At 39.2% G+C, this 27095-nt stretch overlaps 1 protein-coding gene and 1 pseudogene across 1 annotated transcript in view; both read left to right on the forward strand.

Annotated features, from left to right (window-relative positions):
• LOC149812008 (uncharacterized) overlaps nt 1-27095 on the forward strand; it is a 312037-nt gene that overhangs the window by 269285 nt on the left and 15657 nt on the right. The window lies entirely within an intron of this gene.
• LOC149812010 (uncharacterized) lies at nt 6620-26904 on the forward strand (annotated as a pseudogene).

A 27095-nucleotide genomic window follows, 5' to 3' on the forward strand; every position in this document is an offset into this window, starting at 1 on the left:
ATAGAATTTAACATGAAATTAACTCTCAATATACCCTGACTATGGCCATTGGTATATATTTTGAGTTAATCCTAAGTTAAATTCTGATAAAAGAAAGAAAATATTTTGAGAAAATATGATGAATTTTGAAAGTGGATCCAGTGTTATTTTGTAAGAGATAAAAATGCTAAGATTTGTCCACACCCTGACTACGGCCATTGATGTGGATCATCAACTTAGTATTTATTATCTCTTACGAAATGGTGCATGTGCCATTCGTGCTTCACCATTGTGAGAATTTTGAGAAATAAAGGAAAAATTCATGAAAACAAACAATTCATGATATTTTATAATGCTCATTCATTCTACCTAAAGCAGGAAATGTAAATTCTCATCCAAATCTAACTATTACAACAGATAAAATCAAATGTACAACCCCAAGTAATGATATCTTTTCCATATTTTCTGAAAAAACAACCAGGTTAGTAATGAAAAGAGGAGGAAGATCATATATATATGAAAATCAAATGATGAAAATATATGTATGGTAAAAAGGATGGAAAATGGCATATATATGTAAATTCATACGTACATATACATATGGGTGTATATACGTATAGGTAGATATATGTATATTAATAATTTGGAAAATATATAGAGATATACATGGATATATATGTATATATATATATATATACATATATATACACATATACATATGGATATGGACATATATATACATTTGTACATGGATATAGAACATCACATGAGAAGTCACATGTGAAAAAGGGATTCAGAATTTTGCCTTGGAAGTAAATGAGAAAATGTATTTTTACACAGTTTGTTTACTGTGTGGTGAATGGTATACCGTGCACACACACAGTGGTTCAGCAAAAATTTAGCAAATGTGCAAGCATTAGAGAAGAGGCCTGGGCCTCGGTGGTGGATGTATGAATCATAGCAGTGCATGGGCACTGTTATAGATATGCAAATAGTTGCAGCAGTGCTGAGACTATGTGATGGCTGTGGAGGTGCGGGTAATGTTGGAGTATGTGAATGTGAAGGCTACAGATAATGGCTGAAGGTTGGGTATAGCCACAGTTGGCTATCCCGAGTTTGACTCTCTAATCAACAAACTGGAAGGCATTACAAACAAAAAACCTCCCTGCGCTTGAGGCCTGCCTTAATAAAGGATTACCTTTCTTGCAAGATGGACTAACAAATGTTGTGTCACAACTCTGGGCATCATCAGCAGGAATCCAGCAACAAAACGATGGCTCAGAACAAACAGACTCAATCCTGGCAAGACTGTTGAAAATCCATGAATCCACACAGGACTAACTGCAACCCCAGGTGGGCCTCTTGAACTCAGAAAACAAGGGAAAAGATATGCAGAAATGCTGAACAGGAAGGTGGTAATTTGTGCGTAAAGAATGCAACAGTGCTGTAAATGTGCTGTGAAAGGTGATTTTCTGTAAAGTAATGGTATTCAGGGTAATGGACTACAGATAAACAATCTCATAAGAAAGAAAAGTTGTCTAATAGCAAGTATACGACGTGGACTGGATGTTTACGAAATGATGAGCAAATGGCTTTTGTAGTTGAAATCATAGATTGTGAATCTTTTAATGTTAAGAAAACAACTATCTCAAAATCTGAATGCAAAAACTACACAGGTAAAAATATTCCGACATACCTGGGCGGAGTTGATAGGGGAAAGGGTCTACCTTCTAGAATCTGATATATGAATATATGCACATAGCCAGACACAATGATAATTGAGACAAGGCCTCTAACATCTGTTCAGCAAACTGGACTTTTCACAACTTCCAACCGTGATAAGCAAGAGAAGGAAACAACGCCTTTCTGCCATCGATGGAATCCCTTCAAGAGATACTAATGCTACCTCAAAGCACAATATGGTTGATCACCTCTATTGGACTTTCAGCATAAAAATTACCAGAATTGAGCATATCAAACCCAATGGAAATTACTGATAAAATCAGTATGAATATAATTGAATGAGAGCATACACCTTTCCGAAAAGGTTTATAAGATTATTCAAAATCCAATGCCCAACCGATGATGCTTATATTTATACTTTGCTAAGGTCAGAGGTCATCATGATCAATCTTCTGAGTTACAGCAATTTGAATGGCCATATGAGCGATGTTTGCCATTAACACATAGCTTTTTTATCAAGATATTTATTGACAGGAATACTAAAAGCAACTTAAGAGAAGATTCAGGGGAGATTAATTTGAGCAATTTGCTTCATGTCAAGAATGCACTATGTATATGAGAGAATCATACTCACCACTTTCGAATATTGAACACTTTATCCTCTCTTTTGACCAATGTATCCATAGTAGGAATGATTTCCAGCATCTTTAAACCTTTTGGGTTAAAGAACTGCAAGAGAATCATACAAAAAATTATCAAATATTCCCAGTAAGAGAGGTCAAAAAGTTCAACCTCTGCTATTGACGAGGAACACCACCTGCATATATTTTAACCATTTGTACAGATCGAGCAGTAAGTCACCTGAGTAAACCGAGTTGAACTTACCCACTGAAAGTTGATTCCTCAAGGTTTTTGGCAAATTACCAACAATGATATACATAAGCACCCAGATGTGAAGCAATGGTTTGATAAAAAAAAAGTAACTATGGCCGTTTTAAACATGGTTTTATGAAAATGAAACATGATGGATGGAAAATTGATATTGTGCCATAAATAAGAAGCAGGTACACCAGTGATATACAGACGATAAATTAGAAGAAAGAAACATCAATTCATGATAAGCAGGTGCAAATTAATACGAAATTGATGTAATGGGGTTATATAACTGTCATGAGAAACATTAAAAGGAACAAAGTCACATTACCTGTGGGCATGTACATATACTGTAAAACCCTGTAAAATTCAAGCCTTTTTAATAAATAAATAAATGAAGAATAGAGGTTTCGATTTTTTTTTTTGAATACCATAACAATGCGATTCAGACATTCTAGGCAATAAACTTCAAGTTCGGGTAAGAGCGCTACAAACCAAGGGATATGCTTAAAAGAAGGAGCAAGACAACAAGAAAAGTAATAGCGTTATGGGGGAGTGCGCGGCCATAGGGAAGGACGTCCTAAGTTTGAAGCCTTGTATACAGAAGAGATTAGTAAAAACATCTTCTTCTTTTTTGTATTTTGACTAAAACGAAAAGAAAAAAAAAAAAACAAAAGAGCAGAAAAGAAAAAGGATAAGGATGTTTTAGTCGCAAAGAAGTGCAACCAAGAAATAAATGGCGCACTGGTGAGGTTGGTGGCCTCTAAGGGAGGAGAACCTCGGTTCAAATCCCCCTTTGGGCGTCAAGTTATTTTTTTTGACAGAAAATTCTTTTTTTTTTGAAACGGTTGGGAATCCAAAAAGGTTGACCATAACTCCTCAATAAAGAGGACATTAAAAAGAGAAAGGAGTTTGCTTAATAGAAAAGAGGGCTGAACGGTCACCCAGATTTGGAAACTCCACCAGATATTTTGGGAAGACTCCCTTCCCACATTATTTTTTTATTTGGGAAGGGAGTGGTTCAAGGTGAGGTAGGTGAAAAGACTTCACGTTTTTTTTTTTAGAAGGAAAAGAAGAGTTATGCCTACACTAATGAATTCAGTTTCAAGAAAAGGAAAAGAAAACGTTTTTGGATGGGGGGCTTTACAAAAACGGGGGAGAAGGAAAAGCCTTTCCTCTTCTCCCACCGAATTTCTGTATAACTCTCACCTATCTTTCAAAAAAAAAAAACGCAGTCGAGCTATTGGTGTTCGGTGGTGCTGGAACCATCCTTGACAGGGCGCAGGCCAGTGGGTGTAAGGAGCAAAGGGTTAACCTCCAGTCGATTTTGTGGATTTCTTTCTTCAAAGAGGTAGGTGTATTGTTCCTAGCTACTTATGGGTATTGCCATGAAACAAGTGTGTGTGTGTTTGTTGAAATCAGATATTGAGACTAGTATACAAGGAAAATAGTTGTTGTTGTTATCTCCGTAAGCTGCTAAAACAAAGTAGTGGTATAGGATTAGAAAACACTCAACAACGTGAAGAAAAAAAATATAACAATAGGACCTGCGTGTTATACAGAAAATGTAGTAATTTTAGCATCCAATAGTTTTGTAGTTATTGGATATCATGTTACAGGAGCAATGAAATTAACTGATCATGATATTCTTCATATTGTGCTGATGGTTTTTTTTTTTCATTGAATACCCATCCACTACAGGGTTGTATCGAGTTTTTTTTTTTTCTCCATAAAGGGCATCGATCATGCTGTTTTCCTATGAATATTGTCTGAAATTTTAGTGACCACCGTGGGAGAAAAGAAGAGTGTTAAGGTCTGCAGCTATTTGCTGAACTCAAAAGAAAAAAAAATGAATGGAAATATATTATCCCTTCTACCACACTCCAATGGCCTTGAATACTCTTGCTGGAATTGCCAGATGAACAAAGCCCATACACCCGTAGTAACTTTGATATGACTCTTATCATCTAAATTCTTTTTTTTGCTCTAATGGTACCTGAAAACGGCTCTTGATATTTACATTCTTATATGGTGCATCTTTACATTGTGCAATGTGCGTCTGACAATGGCCTCTTAGAATTTTGTGAGAAGTTGTCCTCTTACAGTGCATCCTGCTTGCGCTTATGTGGTACTTATGAAGGACTGAATTAGATTTACAAATCATAGGAGCAACTTGGATCATTTCAATGACCACATAGATATCTTAGATATAGTTTATTGAGGAATAAAACTGGAATGGTATTTTTTTTTTCTTTCTTCAATGTATTGAAGCCACGAAACACCTGCTTATATGACACAAGATCCAGTTTCTTATAAACAAATGTTGTAAATCACAACCATAGGGTCAGATCTACAGAAAATTCTAAATGAGTGAAAAAGGTGAATAATAATAGTAAGAAAAAAAATAATAAGAAAAATGAGTGATAATAGTCCGGGCCTTCATTAGTATCAAATATTTACCCTACATGTTTTTATACATGGACACCCCGATTTTTTTCTTTTATTGTATAACTTGGTCCTTTTTACCCAAACCATGTATTTGTGGTTATGGGTCTTCATGATTATTGACTATGAAAGAGGACAAAGTGCTCGCTCACCCGAAAGAGGCAATCGCGCATGGCTCGTGGGTGGGATAAATCGAAAATTTAAGTACATGTCAAGTGAGACAGGTGAATCGGGTGAAGTACCTGGCGAAATAAGTCTTTGTGGGGTTAGTCGGGCATATAATGAAGGAGAAACTAAAGAAAGACAATTAGGGTGAGAACTGGGTATACTGAAAAATAAAGAGGTATATGTTACTGGTATCTCATTGGGTGTCTGGGTACACCATGGCGGTGTATGTTACTGGATTCCCGGGCTCTGGGTACACTGGATCGCAGTGTATGTTACCGGACCCATGGTCCACCTTAGAGAGGGTGGGTGGTACACACTCTGTGGGACATACTTGTATTGTGAGAGCAAGGCGTCTCACCCGGTCCCCAGTCCTGGGAGTTAGGGGACCAGGACCACCAGTGAGTCCTAGGTGGTGGGTCCGAGTCTTCTGTAGAAGAGTTATGGGTGCATCCAATGCTAGTTCTTGCCAATTGGGGATCTCTCTCGGTCGAGCATCGTGCCCCTTTTGGGTATCCGTACGGCTAGTTATACGGGTCATATGAACCCCCGTATAATCTCGGTTCGCTACGATGTCGAATGCCTGTGCGTACCCACAGGGTAAGTTTGAACTAAAAATTCAAACCAATAAAAGTGGTGATAACTAATGTGACTGATAGGGGTCTAGTAGAACAATACATGGGAAGTTGAAATCATAGAAGTTCTCACTCAGCAACCACATTAGACATGATGGACTTAAAAAAAAAAAAAAAGAGAAAAGCATGGTTACATAAATACTAAATTTCGGTTAAATCATAACTCATACATACGTGTTCACATGACACTGCATATATGTATTTTGGACTGTATCACTTACTCAGACAGTGGTAGTCTGATTCTTTTATGGTTTATTGCTTTCAAGTGAAGACATAAATGCACAATCAGAGTGAGGGCGGCGGCATCGTCAGACGATCATGGCACTACTACTTTTCTGTTTAATGTTTCTGGATATTTGAACTTGATGTAATAAACTTTGTTATGATGGAATAAGATTGAAGTTCATAGTAGCTCCTCATTTATCTAGTTAAATGTTTAAATAAAAAAAATTATAAAATTTTCATTAAAAATAAATGGGGTGTTACAATTATGGTATCAGAGCGGGACAGAAAAGTAGTAGTCATGACAACCTCGACGGTCTGCCATCACTCTGTAAGTATACAATTTAATGAATTCACTAAAACCATGACCAGTTTAGTCATATTTAACATTATTCTTGTATCTGTTAATCACCAAGATATAGAACGACTATAACGTTATAAAAAATTTTTTTAAACATGTCAATGCCAATTAGATGGCGTGGGCTAACAGGTGCAACGATATTTTGGAGACTCTACAAAACTTGGCGGGAGTGGTCGGCCAACAGGCCACAGCAATGCAACAAATGGGCACTAACCTACAACAAGTGGCCCAGGACAAATCGAATGCAAGCGGAACCATGTCGTACAAGAAATTCATGGATATGGATCCACCGGCGTTTGTAGAAAAGACTGATCCTGAAGCAGCGGAGTCCTGGGTGCGGGAAATAGAGAGGATTTTTCGAGTGTTGGAAGTTCCGGCCGAACGACGAGTTGATTTTGGCACATATCGCCTGAAGGAGGATACAGAGAAGTGGTGGGAAACCACCCATGCGGTAAAGTTTCAGAATGGACCCGTGACATGGCCGCAGTTCGTAGAAGTGTTTAATAACACCTACTTTCCAAAGCATAAGAGAACCAAGAAAATGCAAGAATTCCTTGACCTGCAACAGGGAGAAGGGTCGTTGGTAGAGTATATCACAAAGTTTCACAGCCTAGAGCGTTATTGTCCCAATGTATACACAACAGACGAAGACAGGGCAATGAAGTTTGCACGAGGACTGAAAGCAGGACTGAGAAACCGCCTATATACACGAGGGCCAAAAACCCTCGACGAGGCTATTCAGGTAAAACCAACCATTAAGTAATTGAAAAAAAAACAAAAAACAAAATTTCCCTAACCTATATTGGTGAATGTCACCAACCCAGGTTGCTACCTTGCTTGAGGATGATTGGAAGGAAGGGCAGAAGTTCCAGAAGAATCGCCCCGGAGTGCAAAAGCCAGAATTCAAGAAGAGGTTCAGTGGGAAGAAGTTCCACCCCAATGCTAAGAAACCAAGGCATTATGGAGAAAATAAAACGGTTCAAACCCAAGACCAGCAATGTCAGAAGTGCAACCGTTTCCATCCGGGGCAACAATGCCCTCGAGAGACGGGCGGCTGTCTTTACTGTGGAAAACTGGGGCACTATATCAGGGAGTGCCGCAAGAAACAGGCAGATGATGCAAAAAGGGCAAGTGGAGGTCAACACACAATCACAGCAGCAAGCACCGCCATCTCAGCAAGCAAATCAGAAGAAGATGGTCGGGAGAGTTTATGCAACCTCGGCAGAAGAACTTCAGAAGGGCGATTTGGTCCAAGGTACAGTTCTCATATCTGGACAAGCCGCTTTAGTACTCTTTGATTATAGAGCAACACATTCTTTCATATCTGTTAATTTTGCTAAACAACTTAGGGCACCCACCGAGTCATTGAAGCATGAATTAGTAGTTTATAATCCCATCGGATTTAATGAACCATGTGTAAATTACATGCCAAACATACAAGTCGTGTTAGGAGAACAAACACTGCTTGCAAACCTAATCCTACTCGATATGACAGAATATGATGTCATATTAGGTATGGATTGGTTGTATGAACACTATGCCAGAATCTTGTGTAGAGAAGGTAGAGTGATCATATCCCGACCGAATGAACCAGAAGTTGGGTTTCGCCTTTCGAGACCAATTATAAAGCAGAGAATGATATCAGCCTTAAAAGCAAATAAGTATGTCCAGAGGGGAGGTACTGCCTTCCTAGTGAATATGATTGGAGGTGAAGTTAAGGTCAAGATCCAAGATCTGGATATCGTTAGGGACTTTTCCGATGTGTTTCCAGATGAGTTACCAGGGATACCTCCACCTCGGGAGGTGGAATTCGGAATTGATGTGGTACCAGGTACTAAGCCAATCTCCAGAGCACCTTACCGAATGGCGCCAGCCGAATTGGAAGAACTAAAGAAGCAACTTCAAGAGCTGATGGATCGTGGGTTTGTAAGACCAAGCATATCACCATGGGGAGCACCAGTGTTGTTTGTGAAAAAGAAGGATGGATCCATGAGACTCAGTATCGATTACAGGATGCTCAATCAGGCAACGGTGAAAAACAAATATCCATTACCTCGCATTGAGGATCTATTTGATCAATTAAGGAATGCTAAAGTCTTCTCAAAGATCGACTCGAGATCCGGCTATCATCAGTTGAGAATCAAAGATGAAGACATCCCAAAGTCGGCTTTCCGCACTAGGTACGGCCACTATGAATTTGTCGTGATGCCTTTTGGACTCACGAATGCCCCTGCCGCCTTCATGGACTTGATGAATCGAGTCTTTAGGCCATACTTGGATAGTTTTGTCATTGTGTTCATTGACGACATATTGATATACTCGGAGAGTGTGAATGAACATCGAGAGCATCTAAGGACCGTACTGGAGACTCTACGAGAACACCAATTGTATGCCAAATTTTCAAAGTGCGAGTTTTGACTCGACCAAGTTATGTTCCTTGGACACGTTATCTCCAAGGAGGGTGTTTCGGTGGACCCAGCAAAGGTGGAGACTGTAACTAATTGGGCTCCACCAAAGAATGTTAGCGAGATCAGGAGTTTTCTCGGGTTGGCAGGATATTATAGACGGTTCATTCAAGATTTCTCCAGAATCGCGATGCCAATGACGAAGCTCTTACGAAAAGGTGTGAAGTTTGTTTGGAGCGAAAAATGTGAAGAGAGTTTTCAGACCCTCAAGACAAAACTGACTACAGCTTCTGTGCTGGCGTTACCCTCGGAAAGCGGTGGATTTGTGGTATACACTGGCGCTTCGGGTACTGGATTGGGTTGTGTATTAATGCAACATGACAAGGTCATAGCATATGCGTCAAGGCAGTTGAAGACCCATGAGAGGAATTATCCCACACATGACCTGGAGTTAGCAGCAGTGGTGTTCGCTCTTAAAGTATGGAGGCATTACCTATATGGTGAGCAATTCGAGATATTTACAGATCATAAAAGTTTAAAATATTTGTTTTCACAAAAAGAATTAAATATGAGACAAAGGAGATGGCTCGAATTCATAAAGGATTATGAGTTCACCCTTTCCTACCATCCAGGGAAAGCGAACGTCGTAGCTGATGCTCTCAGTCGAAAGTCGGGCAGTGGGTTGGCCAGTTTAATAAATATAGAATGGAAGTTGATAGAAAACTTTGCAGAATGGAGTCCATTCACAATAAGCTCCGGCATAATAAAAGTGAATAATCTCACTATACAACCAGAATTCAAAGAGAAGGTGATAGTGAAACAGAAGGAAGATCCTCAGTATGGGAAGATGGAGACACGGGCTCAACAAGAAGATAATGAATTCAGGCGAAGAGAGGATGGAAGCATATGGATGCGGGAAAGACTATGGGTCCCCAGCGACCCGGAGTTGAGAGAAGAATTACTAGGTGAAGCCCACAAAAGCAAATACACCATTCACCTCGGAAGTACAAAAATGTTCAAGGATCTAAAACGCGGATATTGGTGGAACGGAATGAAACGCGATATCGCTAGATACGTCGCGAAATGTTTGACTTGCCAACAAGTCAAGATTGAACATCAGAGACCCGGAGGTATGATGCAATTGATGGAAATTTCTCAATGGAAGTGGGAGAACATAACCATGGACTTCATAATGGGATTACCCCGTACACGGAGAAAACATGATGCCATTTGGGTCATCGTCGATAGACTAACCAAATCGGCGCATTTTCTGCCGATGAGGAAGGGTCAATCATTGGAAAGCTTGACGGAGCTGTACATTCAAGAGATAGTCAGATTGCACGGAGTACCAATCTCTATTATTTCTGATCGAGATCCTCGATTCACTTCTCGATTGTGGCGACAACTTCAGTCTGCGCTGGGTACCAAATTAAAGTTTAGTATAGCTTTTCACCCCCAGACTGACGGACAATCAGAAAGGACCATACAAACATTGGAAGATATGTTGAGGGCTTGCATGTCGGATTGGAAAGGTGAGTGGGATACTCACGTGGTGCTAGCAGAGTTCGCATACAACAATAGTTACCATGCAAGCATCGGAATGACACCGTTTGAAGCTCTGTATGGGCGACCTTGTAGATCGCCAGTACATTGGAATGAGGTGGGAGAAAGAACAATTGAATCCCCTATAATACTCCAACATTATACAGAACAAATCCAAAAGATCCAGAATAGACTGCGTGCTGCTCAAAGCCGACAAAAGAGTTACGCGGATCAACGACGTAGAGAGCTAGCGTTCGAAATGGGAGACCTAGTGTTTGTGAAAGTATCGCCAACCAAGAGTGTTTTTCGGTTTGGTAAGAAAGGAAAGCTTAGTCCTTGATATGTAGGGTCATTCAACATATTAGAGAGGATCGGCGAAACGGCATACCGTGTGGAATTACCTCCTCAATTCGCAAACATTCACAATGTATTCCACATATCAATGTTGCGAAAGTATGACCAGATCCCTCCCATGTGATACAATTCATGGATCTGCAAGTACAGGAGGACTTGACGGTAGAGGAACGACCCATGGAAATTGTAGATCGTCGCGAAAGAGTGATGAGAAATAAGACCATCACACTAGTTAAGGTTCGATGGCACCACCATGGGCTCGAAGAATGTACCTGGGAGCCCGAAGACGCAATGAAGGAGAAGTATCCTGATTTATTTGTGTCTGACTTGTAATGAATTTCGCGGACGAAATTCGTTTTAGGGGGAAAGGATGTAAAACCCTGTAAAATTCAAGCCTTTTTAATAAATAAATAAATGAAGAATAGAGGTTTCGATTTTTTTTTTTGAATACCATAACAATGAGATTCAGACATTCTAGGCAATAAACTTCAAGTTCGGGTAAGAGCGCTACAAACCAAGGGATATGCTTAAAAGAAGGAGCAAGACAACAAGAAAAGTAATAGCGTTATGGGGGAGTGCGCGGCCATAGGGAAGGACGTCCTAAGTTTGAAGCCTTGTATACAGAAGAGATTAGTAAAAACATCTTCTTCTTTTTTGTATTTTGACTAAAACGAAAAGAAAAAAAAAACAAAAGAGCAGAAAAGAAAAAGGATAAGGATGTTTTAGTCGCAAAGAAGTGCAACCAAGAAATAAATGGCGCACTGGTGAGGTTGGTGGCCTCTAAGGGAGGAGAACCTCGGTTCAAATCCCCCTTTGGGCATCAAGTTATTTTTTTTGACAGAAAATTCTTTTTTTTTTGAAACGGTTGGGAATCCAAAAAGGTTGACCATAACTCCTCAATAAAGAGGACATTAAAAAGGGAAAGGAGTTTGCTTAATAGAAAAGAGGGCTGAACGGTCACCCAGATTTGGAAACTCCACCAGATATTTTGGGAAGACTCCCTTCCCACATTATTTTTTTATTTGGGAAGGGAGTGGTTCAAGGTGAGGTAGGTGAAAAGACTTCACGTTTTTTTTTTTAGAAGGAAAAGAAGAGTTATGCCTACACTAATGAATTCAGTTTCAAGAAAAGGAAAAGAAAACGTTTTTGGATGGGGGGCTTTACAAAAACGGGGGAGAAGGAAAAGCCTTTCCTCTTCTCCCACCGAATTTCTGTATAACTCTCACCTATCTTTCAAAAAAAAAAAAACACAGTCGAGCTATTGGTGTTCGGTGGTGCTGGAACCATCCTTGACAGGGTGCAGGCCAGTGGGTGTAAGGAGCAAAGGGTTAACCTCCAGTCGATTTTTTGGATTTCTTTCTTCAAAGAGGTAGGTGTATTGTTCCTAGCTACTTATGGGTATTGCCATGAAACAAGTGTGTGTGTGTTTGTTGAAATCAGATATTGAGACTAGTATACAAGGAAAATAGTTGTTGTTATCTCCGTAACCTGCTAAAACAAAGTAGTGGTATAGGATTAGAAAACACTCAACAGCGTGAAGAAAAAAAATATAACAATAGGATCTGCGTGTTATACAGAAAATGTAGTAATTTTAGCATCCAATAGTTTTGTAGTTATTGGATATCATGTTACAGGAGCAATGAAATTAACTGATCATGATTTTCTTCATATTGTGCTGATGGTTTTTTTTTTCATTGAATACCCATCCACTACAGGGTTGTATCGAGTTTTTTTTTTTTTCTCCATAAAAGGCATCGATCATGCTGTTTTCCTATGAATATTGTCTGAAATTTTAGTGACCACCGTGGGAGAAAAGAAGAGTGTTAAGGTCTGCAGCTATTTGCTGAACTCAAAAGAAAAAAAAATGAATGGAAATATATTATCCCTTCTACCACACTCCAATGGCCTTGAATACTCTTGCTGGAATTGCCAGATGAACAAAGCCCATACACCCGTAGTAACTTTGATATGACTCTTATCATCTAAATTCTTTTTTTTGCTCTAATGGTACCTGAAAACGGCTCTTGATATTTACATTCTTATATGGTGCATCTTTACATTGTGCAATGTGCGTCTGACAATGGCCTCTTAGAATTTTGTGAGAAGTTGTCCTCTTACAGTGCATCCTGCTTGCGCTTATGTGGTACTTATGAAGGACTGAATTAGATTTACAAATCATAGGAGCAACTTGGATCATTTCAATGACCACATAGATATCTTAGATATAGTTTATTGAGGAATAAAACTGGAATGGTATTTTTTTTTTCTTTCTTCAATGTATTGAAGCCACGAAACACCTGCTTATATGACACAAGATCCAGTTTCTTATAAACAAATGTTGTAAATCACAACCATAGGGTCAGATCTACAGAAAATTCTAAATGAGTGAAAAAGGTGAATAATAATAGTAAGAAAAAAATAATAAGAAAAATGAGTGATAATAGTCCGGGCCTTCATTAGTATCAAATATTTACCCTACATGTTTTTATACATGGACACCCCGATTTTTTTCTTTTATTGTATAACTTGGTCCTTTTTACCCAAACCATGTATTTGTGGTTATGGGTCTTCATGATTATTGACTATGAAAGAGGACAAAGTGCTCGCTCACCCGAAAGAGGCAATCGCGCATGGCTCGTGGGTGGGATAAATCGAAAATTTAAGTACATGTCAAGTGAGACAGGTGAATCGGGTGAAGTACCTGGCGAAATAAGTCTTTGTGGGGTTAGCCGGGCATATAATGAAGGAGAAACTAAAGAAAGACAATTAGGGTGAGAACTGGGTATACTGAAAAATAAAGAGGTATATGTTACTGGTATCTCATTGGGTGTCTGGGTACACCATGGCGGTGTATGTTACTGGATTCCCGGGCTCTGGGTACACTGGATCGCAGTGTATGTTACCGGACCCATGGTCCACCTTAGAGAGGGTGGGTGGTACACACTCCGTGGGACATACTTGTATTGTGAGAGCGAGGCGTCTCACCCGGTCCCCAGTCCTCGGAGTTAGGGGACCAGGACCACCAGTGAGTCCTAGGTGGTGGGTCCGAGTCTTCTGCAGAAGAGTTATGGGTGCATCCAATGCAAGTTCTTGCCAATTGGGGATCTCTCTCGGTCGAGCACCGTGCCCCTTTTGGGTATCCGTACGGCTAGTTATACGGGTCATATGAACCCCCGTATAATCTCGGTCCGCTACGATGTCGAATGCCTGTGCATACCCACAGGGTAAGTATGAACTAAAAATTCAAACCAATAAAAGTGGTGATAACTAATGTGACTGATATGGGTCTAGTAGAACAATACATGGGAAGTTGAAATCATAGAAGTTCTCACTCAGCAACCACATTAGACATGATGGACTTAAAAAAAAAAAAAAAGAGAAAAGCATGGTTACATAAATACTAAATTTCGGTTAAATCATAACTCATACATATGTGTTCACATGACACTGCACATATGTATTTTGGACTGTATCACTTACTCAGACAGTGGTAGTCTGATTCCTTTATGGTTTATTGCTTTCAGGTGAAGACATAAATGCACAATCAGAGTGAGGGCGGCGGCATCGTCAGACGATCATGGCACTACTACTTTTCTGTTTAATGTTTCTGGATATTTGAACTTGATGTAATAAACTTTGTTATGATGGAATAAGATTGAAGTTCATAGTAGCTCCTCATTTATCTAGTTAAATGTTTAAATTAAAAAAAAATTATAAAATTTTCATTAAAAATAAATGGGGTGTTACATATACCCTTTCAATAGAATGCATTGGCTTAATATCCTTGTCCATGATAACATACAAAATTTAATGTGTTTGTTAGATCTACTGTAGCTTTTACTATAGTGGAAGAAAAAAAAAACTTTGTAGCTCAAATCGGTGGCAACCTGTAGCTGCTATCCAAGAAGAAATGTCACCACCTAAATGACCATGAACTGATATATGAGAAATATATTAACTATTCTTATCCATGTCGAGCAGCAAGCAGCAAGCAACAAGCAGATGGTCTCATTGTTTATGATGATTTTTTTTTATGAGGTGTGAACCCCAGTGGTCAAGGTGCATATGATACGGCCAGGGTTTGATTCACAAAGCATTATCATAAGTATGAATTAGCATCACAAGCAACTTCAACTAAGTACAGTAACATCCTTACCGTGAAGTCTTTCAAAGACCCAAAGATTACAAAAGTAACATTCAGGTTTCGAAGAGCATCAAACTGTCCGACCCTCAAAATTCCATAGGTAACTGCAGGGTGGAAGATGCTTTTACAATATTCTGACTATCACAAATGCTAAAATTAAAGGGCTCAAAACACAGAACAGTAGGCAATATGGTAAATCAGAATGAACATCAAATAATATCTATTGCAACAATGAAATCACGCTAATGGAATGAGATATCTTGATTAATAAAAGCAGTAAAAAGGCAACATGAATCGGAATACCAGCATAACATTGAAAATCGGAAGAAATCAGAAGATGAAGTTATCTATAGATGAGAATATACAGATTGATGATTAAATAACCATAATGAATTGTAAAATATTGAATAAAATCAAATAACGAAATCAAAATTTGTAGGAACTTGAATGTTCCATTGATGTTTGCATAGGGTAGGTCGATCCTGCTATAGGCAGGTCGATCCCACCAATTTGCCTTATAAAGAAAAGAAAATGAAAACCCAAAAGAAAACCAGACGATGCTGTAAAGGGGAAAGAGGATTTCTAAGATCAAAGATACAGGAGTCACTTACCTGTAATTGCGGGTGTCTCATAGTCGGCTTCAGTCACTTAAAAGGGAGGCTTCCGGGAAGGAAAAGAGGGCTTTAGTTTGTCGATCGAGTATCAACACTCTTTCTTGATGTGAAGATGAAACCTATCCTGTAGCCCTTTGTGCGGAGGTTTTGGTCCCTTCAACTAACGGAGAAGGGAACCAGAGGGAGGAATTGCTGTGGTGTGTGCTTCCGCCGAGATCTTGGAGATGTAGGCCACCTTCTTCTTCAACCGATAGAAAGCGGAAGAGGGAGGTAGAGGAAAAGAAGGAGAGAAGTATGAAAGAAGGATGCTGGGGTGAAGATGGATGCCCCTCGGGAGCCCTGCATGCCTCCTTTTAAAGAGGGAGAGGAGGGTTCGAGAGGGTGAGGGTTGTTGGAGATGAACGGGATGAGGTGAATCCGTTGGTGATGGAAGGTGGAGAAGGAGATGGATCGAGCGGCAATGGAGGGGAGATACCAGAGTGAGGGAGGCGGCTCTCTTTCGTCTCTTTCTCATTTACGAAGGGTTTTAAAACCCTAAAAGAGGATTTTGCGTATGACCCCTCTGGTTTTTGAGTTTTTACAAAAACAGGCTCTCAGGGCTTTTTAGCGAAAATTTTACTTTTAAAGTTTAAACTAATTCATTTTTTTCTCAAAATTATTCCATTTTTTTGGTTTTTGGTGTTATCTCTCTATTTTTTTGTTTTTGTAAAAAAAAAAATCCTAAGATTTACGAGAAATAAAGATTTTTAAAACTGATTTTTTTTTGTAGTTTTGCAAAAACTTTTATAAAAGAGTCTTTTGAGAATTCGGGTTCTTATTTTTTGAAATTTTTCTCAAAGCGGGAGATCGGATCCGATTTGGATCAAAATTGGGTCAGAGCTAAGACTTTGGGTCCGAATTCTAACGAATCCAGGGGATGAATGAAATTTTTTGGTTAAAAATTTACCCGATTATTCAGAGGACGGAGGTCAGGGGCAAAAAGGTCATTTTTGGATTTTTTGGAAAATTTGGGGTGTTCACAAGACAACATCGTCCGATCAATCGAAGCAAAGTTTCATTACGGTGAGTTCCCTATCTCTGTTCCTTCATTTTTTTTTTTTCTTTTTTTTTAGATTTTCCTGTTAAGCTTCTTTCCTCCTCAATTCGATTTTTTTTTTTATGCACTATCGAGGGCATTGATTTGCTTTTAGCAAACTCAATCCCTCTTCTGTGCGACAATAAATGGAATCTCATAATTCCCATACATTTTTTTTCTTCTTCTTTCCCTTGCAAATCATTTCTGAGTCCCTTTGATTTTTCGTGGATTTTGAGTATTTACTTGTATCTGATTTTCTGTTTTATTGCATTCTAATCGTCTCATTGTTTGCGATTTCTCATTTTGCGTTTATGATTCTCATGTTCCTTCTAATTTATGATTCACGTTTTACTCCTAGTTTCATTTATACATAGCATCAGGTGCTGAAAATCCATCGCATCTATTGATATGATTCACATCGCCTTATATGTTGGAGGTGCCTCGTAATGATATTTATCATTTTATTTGGGCATTGTACTCCAATCCATATCTGGCTTCATCTTATTTCCTTTTTTTTTATTCTTTTCTTCTGTTCTGAGTTCTCTTTTGATCTTCGGTTTCCTGTTTATACCTTGACTCCTCTTCTAGTTTTCAACTTCCTGTTTACGTTTTGATCCTTCGTAAAATGTTGATTTCTGGTTTCTGTTAATTATGTTTTAATTTTGATTATTTGTTTATACTTTTGATTCCCTATTTTTATCCCTTCTTTTTTTTTCCTTCTTCCTCCTTCACGGCAACTAATCACATTCATTTCATTGTATCTCTCTACCTGCGTGTGCTGAACCTTGTAGTAATGGAATTTGATGGTCCACCATTGATCAGACGATAGTTGTATAATTGTAGGTCTAAGAATTCTGGTTCACTCGTTTGGCTGCTTCCCTATCATAAATCTGATATAATGCATATGTTTCTCATTTTTTTTTTTTACATATACTGCGATAATTGTATTTACGCTTACTATGCTTGCATACATCAGTTGCAACAACACAGCGTGTATTCATTGTCATTTGTGGCATTTTCATCATCTAGTTGGTAGCATGCTTCCACCTATTGCATCGACTGCATAGCATGTTCATCACATTTCCATCATATTCCTTGTTACTTCATCTCATGGCATTAGTCATTTCTTCACTATATTGGGATTTGTCTCTGTTTGCAAATTTATTCTGTAATTTTTTTTTCTTTTTTTTCTTTTTTTTCTTTTTTTATTATTATGTTGTATTATATCTGGGTTTGAATCAACACATGCCGTATGTCCATTGGTTTCATTTTCATCTTGGGATATGATATGTCTATTAGCTTCATTTTTCATCTTAGGCATGCATAGATTCCCTAATCAGTTGTTCTCCATCCCAAATTGAGAAACAAAGAAGTGCCAAACTTGTATAAAGTAGTCCCACAAGGATTATGAATAAGGAAGGAGCCCAATCAGAAGACTCCTCAAAGACTATCAGAGAATACAGGCTTCAAAAATGGTATTAATTGTCAGCACTGTGTCATAAAAAAAATATAAATATAAGTTGTTGCCTACAGGACTTCAAAAGAAAATCTGATTAATTAGTAGATTCAGCCATTTCCCGATAACTATGGATCTTCCACTAAGGAACTCAAATGGGTGCCTCAACTTCATCGCACACACAGTAATGGGTGGGTGTCTGATTTTGATTTTTCATTGCACACCATCATTTAGGAGCAACCATTTTATGGTTTTCACCATCACTCATCTCCCATTATTCCACCTAATGCACCACAGCTTCATTTATTCATTTACCTTTTTTTTTTCTTTGTTCTGTGTATGTTTGATCAACTACATTTCTGTGAAATGAGGTTTGAACTAAGTTTTTGGGGCATTACCCCCAATTGGCCCAAGCATTCATGTATCATCCCTTTGTGCCACAGTTCTTAGAGCAATAGGAGAGCCAGTCAGGAATAAGAATTCTGGATGTGGTGTCATCATTGGCTGAAAATCTTCAAGCTGGAAGAGGGAAGCAGAAATACAGAATCGATCATGTGCTGAGAAGAAATATCATTGAAAATTCCACCATTCTGAGATTTTTTTTTTTTTTTTTTTTTGGTCCTTGAGCTATTGTGAAGTCGAATTTACCTACGCAATATTCAGGTCGTTTTATTTGAGGATTGGGGAACGACATCAAGAGAAGTGGTTATAAGAAACACTGCCCCTCAGTTTGTCCCTTACAAAGGGGTTCACTACAACATTTTTGATATCTGTACTGCTGTAGATTTTTTTTTTTTAACAGACACATTCTCAATAAGCATTCACAAACCATTCCCATGATCAGCCTTCATTACCTTCAACAACATTACTGCCATCCTTTTTGCAGAAAATTGTCCCTACCTAGCCATCCACACTTCCACCACCATACAGCCTCATCTGTTGTTGTTTCTTACAGCTCATTATGTGCTTAAGTGTCTGTGTATGAGCAGCCACCTGCTGCTTTGTTATATCAGCCCGTGACATTTACAGCAAATGTCTTGATTTGTTACAAGTATTTATAGTCAAACACCCTGTTTTGCTGTAAACCTTTACAGCAAACCTTTTTTTTTGCTGAAAATCCCCATAGCTTACCTCCATAGCACACCATCAGTTTACTATGTCATTTTCAGTCATCAAGTGTTACATTTTTTTTTTCTGCTTTAGTTCCCTCACACTCATATAACCTATAATCCAATATAGCATACATCTACCCTGTGCTGGCCCCTACAGCTGCACATTTTCCTTACTACCTAAGCATCCTTCCATCCATTAGATTCCCAATTTTACGTACTGTATGCTGATTTAATCGCCTCACATCATTAGCATTGAGATCTACATATTGATATGTCATAGTGCCTACCTGTCATCTTTCATAACATGGCCATATGGATATTCAAAGTTGTTCTTTTATATTAACATATCATTGTGTGATCATACATTTGTTGAGATATTTTCAAAACAAATATGCCATTTTCCATCCTCTTTATCATACATATATTTTCATCATTTGATTTCCATATATATATATATATATATATATATATATGATTTTCCTTCTCTTTTCATTACTAACCTAGTTGTTTTGCAGGAAACATGTAAAAGATATCATTATTTGGGATTGTACATTTGATTTTATCCATTGTAATAGTTAGGTTGGAATAAGAATTTACATTTCTTGCTTTAGGTAGAATGAATGAGCATCATAGAATACCATGAATTGTTTACTCCATGCATTTTTTTCTTTATTTCTCAAATTCTCACAATGGTGAAACACGAATGGCACGTGCACCATTTCATAAAAGGTAAGTTAATTCTAAGTTGATGATTTACACCAACGGCCATAGTCGGGGTGTACACAAGACTTAGTATTCTTATCTTTTATGAAATAATACTGGATCCACACTGGATCCTCTTTCAAAAATCATCATATTCTTCAAATATTTTTACCTTTTATCAGAGTTTAACTTAGAATTAATTCAATATATATACCAATGGCCATAGTCAGGGTATATTGAGAGTTAATTCCATTCTAAACTCTATAAAAGCACAAAAATGTGTTTCATTCTTCACTAGAATTTAAATATAGATTATTATATAATACATTCAATGACCATAGTCAAGGATGTATTATATCTTCAATCTTATTTTAATTCATCAGAGGAATGGAATAGCTTTTTAAATTCTATTTCAAAGTTATTTAAAGTTCATTCATCATATAGGATAGAATTGCATCATATTTTTAAAACTTCCTTTTCAAAACTCCAAGTGATTCTTCTTCTTAAAATCAAATCTTATCCAAATTTTAATGCTATCTCATTTTCAATATTCAAAAATTCAATTTCAAAGTCCAATATTGCTTTGAAATTCCAAAATCATCTGATATTCAAACTTCAATCAAATTCAAAATTCAAATTAACTTTGAAGTTATCTTTTGGATTTCAAATCAATTTCATCCCCTTATCCTCAATCAATGTTTAGATTTGAAATCTCAAGCTTTAAATTTGGGTTTCTAAAACCCGGATCCATTTTCAAGGTCCTACTTGGACTTCTCAAAATCCAAATCCAAAAACAAATCCTAGTCTCAAACTTGGATCCAGATTTCCAGGTATGAACTCCATTCCACTTTGGATCTCTTATCACATATCCGAATTCCATCTAGGATCCAAACTCTTATTCCACTTTGGATCTCCAATCACAGATCCAAAATTCATCAAGGATCCAGATCCTCGTTCTACCATCCAGATCCCAAAACCAATTCTCAGGATCCAGAATCCAACCCTACTTTGGGTCTCAGATTCAGATCCAAAATCCAACTCTTAGGATCCAGAATCCAATTCTACCATTGGATCTCAGATTCAGATTCAAATTCCAATTCTTAGGATCCAGAATCCAACCCTACTTTGGGTCTCAGATTCAGATCCAAGATCCAATTCTTAGGATCTAGAATCCAATCCTACATTGGATCTCAGACTTCAGATCCAAATCCATTCTAGGATCCAGAACCCAATTCTATTTTGGATCTCAGATTTCAGATCCAATTCCATCTTAGAATCCAGAGTCCAACCTTATTTTGGATCTCAGATTTCAGATCCAAATACCATCTCGTATTCCAAATCTTAAAACCAATCCCCTTCAAAATTCCAAATCCAAAATTCCATTTAAATTCCAATTCTTAAAGCCAATTCCATTTCATTCAGACCAAGTCCCTATTTCGAATCCTAAAAATCAATTCAAAACTCTATCCAGAACTTGGATTCGGATTTCATCTTGAAAATCCAACTTCTACAAATCTCATTTCTTAATTTCTTTAGATTTCCCATATTCAAAAGTGGAATTCAATTCCATTTCAGATATTCGTCCAAGTTCAAAATTCTAAATTCAAAGTCCATTTATGACTGTGAAAAATTTCCTTCACTCTCTTTTTATTACAAAACTTCAAGGTTAACCTCCAAATTCCAGATTTATCTTCCCAAACTCTTGATCATTCTAAAAACTTAGAACTTTAATCTTAAGTTCTAAGTTAGGAATCATTTTCTTCACTTTATCAATTTCACTTGGAAATTTTTCAAAACATTTTCAAAAGGAGCATACATCTTTGCATTTGCACAAGCATGATTCATTGTGCATTTAGATTTAGGATAAACACTTAGATAAATTCTTTGCAAAGCAAAAGGCATAAAATTCGACCCTTGGTTCGATTACCCCTGGTAAAGGCGCCAGGAACGGTCGAACCTCGTACCGACGAGCGGATCCCGTCTCCCGATTTTTCTCGCAAATATTTCAAAAACGGAGGCGAGTCATTTCAAAATTCTTTAAAATTAAGGTCAAGTGAGACCCGCAAAAGAGTTCCTCTTCTCTTCTTTCTTTTCTCTTCTCTCTTTCTTTTCCGTTCTTTTATCTTTTCTCCCTTCAAAAAGGAGGAAAATAAAAGGTTTGAAAGGAAAAGAGAAGGAAGAGAGAGAACATTACGAGAGGAAAAATTTTGCGATGATCACAGTGGGTCACAACGTGACCACTCCCTTTGAGATGTGTGAAGGCCAGGCTGCCGGTGGTTGATGTGTTAACCTCATGTTTTTTTATTTTATTTTATTTTGTTTCGGTTTTTCCTTTGGAACCAGGACTGGAGCAGGTTGGGCCGGCTTTAGGCGTGCCCAGCACACCCTCTTAGCAGCTGTGAACCGAGCCCTTGGGCTCTGGTTCATGCTGACAAGGGTGGCTCAGTCTGGTCCAGTGGACCAGACCCCTTGTCCATTCACTGCGCTCCAAGCATGGAGCTGGGTGTTGTGCGGGTGGCTCGCGCGCCCAGCAGCAGCAGCTTTCAGAACTATATATATATATATTTTATATATTCTTTTTGTACCATGGTGTTTCTATTGTAGACAGGTCTGAACCCAGGGTTCAGACCTGTGCGTTTGGGATGTGGCAGCAAGGCTGGCACCCGGTGCCAGCCTTGGCCTTTCTTAGGAGGAGCCGGGTGCTAGCCGCAAGGGCTTGGCACCCGAGCTATGGTTGGCGACCCTGTTTGGGGTCCACATCTGAACCGAGTGGTTCAGACCTGTTCGTGGTTGTAGGCAGCAGGTTCTGTGGACCAACCTTTTCCCCCGTGTCTGACACCCTCGGTGCCTCAAAATTCTTTTAGCTGGCCTAGTCGTTTTTCCTCTTGATTGGGGTTGGGTGCGCACCACTTGGGTGTTGCGCACTCTTGCCACCTGTTAACTCGTGGCGGGTGCAGGTCTGAACCAAGGTTCAGACCTGAACCCATTGGCAGCCCAGCTAGCCGCGACTCCATCTAGTTGGAGTCGGGTTCCAGCCAACTTGTGCTGGACGCCCCGGGCTCTTTTCTTTTTAGCTGAGCCTTAGTGGCTCGGGTCTGAATCTGAAAGGTTCAGATCCTACCAGGGTTAGAGGTCGTTTGGTCCAAAGGACCAGACCCCCCCTTGATTCAACCTTAGTGCCTCTTTTCATTAGAACTACCAGTTTACCCTTGTTAGGGGCTGGAACCGGCCAAACCAAACCCTTGAGATAGTTTGGTCTGAACCATGTGTCGGACCAGATCTCATTAGTGTGCACGACAGTCTGGTCCGTAGGACCAGACCATTACTTGTATTAGAGTCTGTTGGTAGCAAGTGTGCGGGTCTTCTTATTGGCACGCTTGCAGCCCCGTTATGTCATTATTGTGGTTGTTAATACTCTACCCTATCAAAACCAGTCCGCACCGACTTGGAACCGAACCATAGTGGTTTTGTGTTAGCCTTTGTTTTGCCCCGCACCCTCTGTGCATTTCGGCTAGGGTTTTGGCGTAATAATATATGCCCTGGGTTTCAAAGAGTTTGATATATATATATTTATATATGTATATATATGGGCAAGGGTGTATGTATATATATATATATATATATATATATATATATATATATATATATATATATATATGCATGTGTACTTGTGCATTTACCTACGTACATATGAGGACATGTCTTTAAGTAGAATTGAAACATGTGAATATATATATTTATTTATTTGTTTATTTATATATATATATGTCAAAGCACACATAATGATCGATTCGGCATGACCAAATGGACTTGTGACACTCTTGTATCCTGTCCAGGTGTTATTCCCCAAATGATGTTACGCTCCAAATTAAATGTAGAACTATATAGAGTTGTCTTGTTTTCGGTTTGGCAAGCGGTTGCTTTGGGTCCGCGGATGCAGCACCCCGAACCGTGGTAATGCTAATGTAATCCCCATTAGATGGGTTACTTCAGAATCACCTTCGACACATATGTGTGTCGTATTGAGTAAGGGAAACCCTTATGTTTTGGTTTACGTTCAACGGACCAGAACGGTATGCTTTGGCCGTTTTGGTAAGTTCACAAGCTTAGAGACTTCGTTACTTAAAATTACAAGTGTTGTTTATATACCTTTGTTTCGGGTCCGCAGGTGCGGCACCCCATACTGTGGAAATAGCTAATGTTATTCTCATAAGACAAAATATCTCGGATTTTTCTATAAACACATAAGTGTGTTGAACCACGTGTAACGATCTTTTGTGTCGCAATTGTATCTTCACTGCAAGAGCGACGATCAACCTTGGAATAGCCAATGTTATTCCCATTAGACGAGATGTTGGTTAAATTCATTTCCAAACCCTTGACAATGCGAATATAATTCCCATACATATGGAAATGTTGTTAAATGCAAATCTTAATAGTGAAGAATGCAAAGTAACCCTTTTTTACTGTGAGAACTATTGTAATTGCCTCTAATGTTTATACTTGTGCAAACTAGAAACATGCAATACTCTTACACTTTTCACTTGGCACATCTTGACACTCTTACTGAGTAGTGCGTACCCTGAGGAGGTACATCGCTTGAGGCATTGGTAAGCGCACCACGTGCACTTACTTAAATAAAATAAAAAGATAGAAAAATTGAACACATAGGGTATGAATACTGAAATGACTTGTTGTGGGCTCAGTTGGAGTCCTCGGACAGTGGCCCTTGTGTGGTGTAAGGACTCTTTTGTGATATACCCTAAACAGAAATAAATAATATGGTGTTGTGACTGCTTTCACGAGCAGTGTGCTCCATTGGCCACGTGAGGCTGAGCACGTGAATGGGCAGGCCAAGTCCTCGTTTTGCGTACCCTGCAGGGACCACGAGGCAAATTCCTCGTTGAGAGGTGTGTTGGAACATAAGCCTAAGAAAGATAAACCTGCTTCGCCCCATTCACAAAATGGTTTACCTTGGGAGTGGGTGGATGGTACAACCCTGAGTGACTTGTCGTTACTACGACACGTGTTTTGACAGGAGTTGTAGCGTCCTTTGGTTTCCAGTCACTCAGAGTCAGGGAGGTCGAGGTTGCCTTTTTAGGGCCTCACTACTGCAGTAGTATGGATTGCAATCCTTACCTATGTGAGTGTTTTCTCCTAGCCGTGTGTTGCTCGCATGTGGTTGACTCGGTTTGTAGCTTCCCCGGTTACCACACTATAATTGAATAACAGACGTCGGGTGCATGTCTCACAGAATGCGAGGTTTCCTTCGTGTACCCAAAGGAGTAATCAGAAGAACTTAAAGACTAACCAATCAGCTAACTTACAGTAGTTGTTATTTTACTTGTTTGGCGGACTTTACTTCAGTTACCTTACTTACTTCAGCTATTACTTGGATACTTTGTCATTCAGTACTTGTTACAGTTGTTCCTGCTTTGAGTACTTACTCTATTGCTACTTCAGCTTGTTAGTTTTAGTTGACTAATACTTGTCACGTTCGCACCTTCCTGGCACGGCACTTACACTTGTCAGTTTTGTTACTGCTTTCCTTTTTGTATGATATGTAACTGCTTGTGGTTGTTTCTTCACCACCTCGCAAGAGGACTAACCCCATTTTATGGGGATGTAGGTGACAAACAGGTATAGTGTCGATGCGATGATACACGGTGGAGGCTCGAAGGACCCACACTTGACCTGTAGTTCCTGTACTTGGTGGTTTTGGGTTTTGGGTGTTGTTGGGATGTATTCCCCATTTTGGACCTTTTGTACTTAGATTTTGTAAAATCTTTAAACTGTTGGGGTGTTTCCCCTTTTTACTCCGTAGTTACACTTTGTACACACCTTTGGTTACACTATTTCACTTGTTGCACTTACTTGTGGTGGCCGGCCAGACTCGCGACTTTGTTGCTTTTCAGCACCTTGCTTTTCATTGTTTTCTATTTAAACTCTTTCAAAAACAAATCACAGAAAATCCTAGGTTTTTCCAAAGTCGGGGTTTAGGCGTCACAGAGATTGGTATCAGAGCAGAGTTTAAGTGTGTGGTCAAAGCTTCATCGTGCTTCATCCATTGCACTATAAGTATAAGTTAAGCTTCTTTACTTCTTTATTTCCTGCTTCTTAGATAGTTGTGCATTTGGTTCTGTGTATGTTATAGATGTCGACAAACCCGACCTATGGTAAGATTTTGGAGGCTCTCTAAAATATGACTCGAGGCGAAGAGGCCTTAAGTGGAGTTGTGCGACATTTGGCACGTAATATGCATATGTTGGCACCTCCCTGTGCCAGATGTTTAGAAGATCATGCGGGACAGATCTGTCCCCCTGAGTTGGCTGAGTGCCCCTACTGTAGTCTTCATGGGCATGTCGAAGAGGAGTGCGAGACGAAGCAGAGGGATGAGCTTTGGAAGAGCAACGCGGAAGACATCGACGATGTATCTTCGGTATCTAGACCATTGATCGTAGAAGTCGCTAGGACGGAGAAAGGCGCCGAGCGATTGATTCTCCCCAATATTCTCCTGAGTCCTATCCATACGCTGTTTCTTCAGAGTATGTGTCGCTGACCCAGATGGAAGTTCAGGAGATCTCTGACACGCCGCTGAGGAATGTTGTTTCTCCTCCACGTGTTAGGCTGAGGCGTTGTGGTAGTCGGAAGGACTATAGGGACTTCTACACCAGCAAGTCGTGAAATTGCATTGTGATGTTTTGATGTTAGAAGCATTGAGTCAATGTTTCGCTTTTGGTTTTGTTTTGCTTGAGTTGTCTCAGTGTTTGTTTAACCTTATCTTGATGAAGGGTGTTTTTGTAATGTTTACAGTTTCCTTATTAATGAAATGAAAATTTGCTATTCTTGTGTACTTGCGAGTTTCTTATGCATGAATTTTTGCGTATTTAGATGGCGTGGTGCACCAGGTATGATGACCTTATAGAGACTTTGAACAACCTTACAAAGGTTGTGGGACGACAAGCGGAAACCATGAGGAACATGGGCGAGCATATCCAGCAGGCCGCCCAGGGACAGGGAGTACCTGCCCAGGTTCCGGTAGCAGCGGTACCATACAAACAATTTATGAGTTTGAATCTGCCCTCGTTTGACGGGAAAGCATCGCCTGAAGCTGCTGAAGACTGTGCCAAAAAATGAAGCGTATATTCTGTGTACTGCAAGTCGGAGATGATCGTAAAGTTGATTTTGGGACTTACCATCTCAGAAAAGATGCGGAAAGGTGGTGGGCGACCACCTGGGAAATAAAATTTGACAATCAATCAGTGGATTGGGAGTAGTTCGTAGAAGTGTTCTACGCATCCTACTTTCCAGCTCATGAGAAGAGCCGG

This window comes from Nuphar pumila, chromosome 17, assembly GCF_984573655.1.
Source record: "Nuphar pumila chromosome 17, dmNupPumi1.hap1.1, whole genome shotgun sequence".
In the NCBI taxonomy this organism is placed as follows: domain Eukaryota; kingdom Viridiplantae; phylum Streptophyta; class Magnoliopsida; order Nymphaeales; family Nymphaeaceae; genus Nuphar; species Nuphar pumila.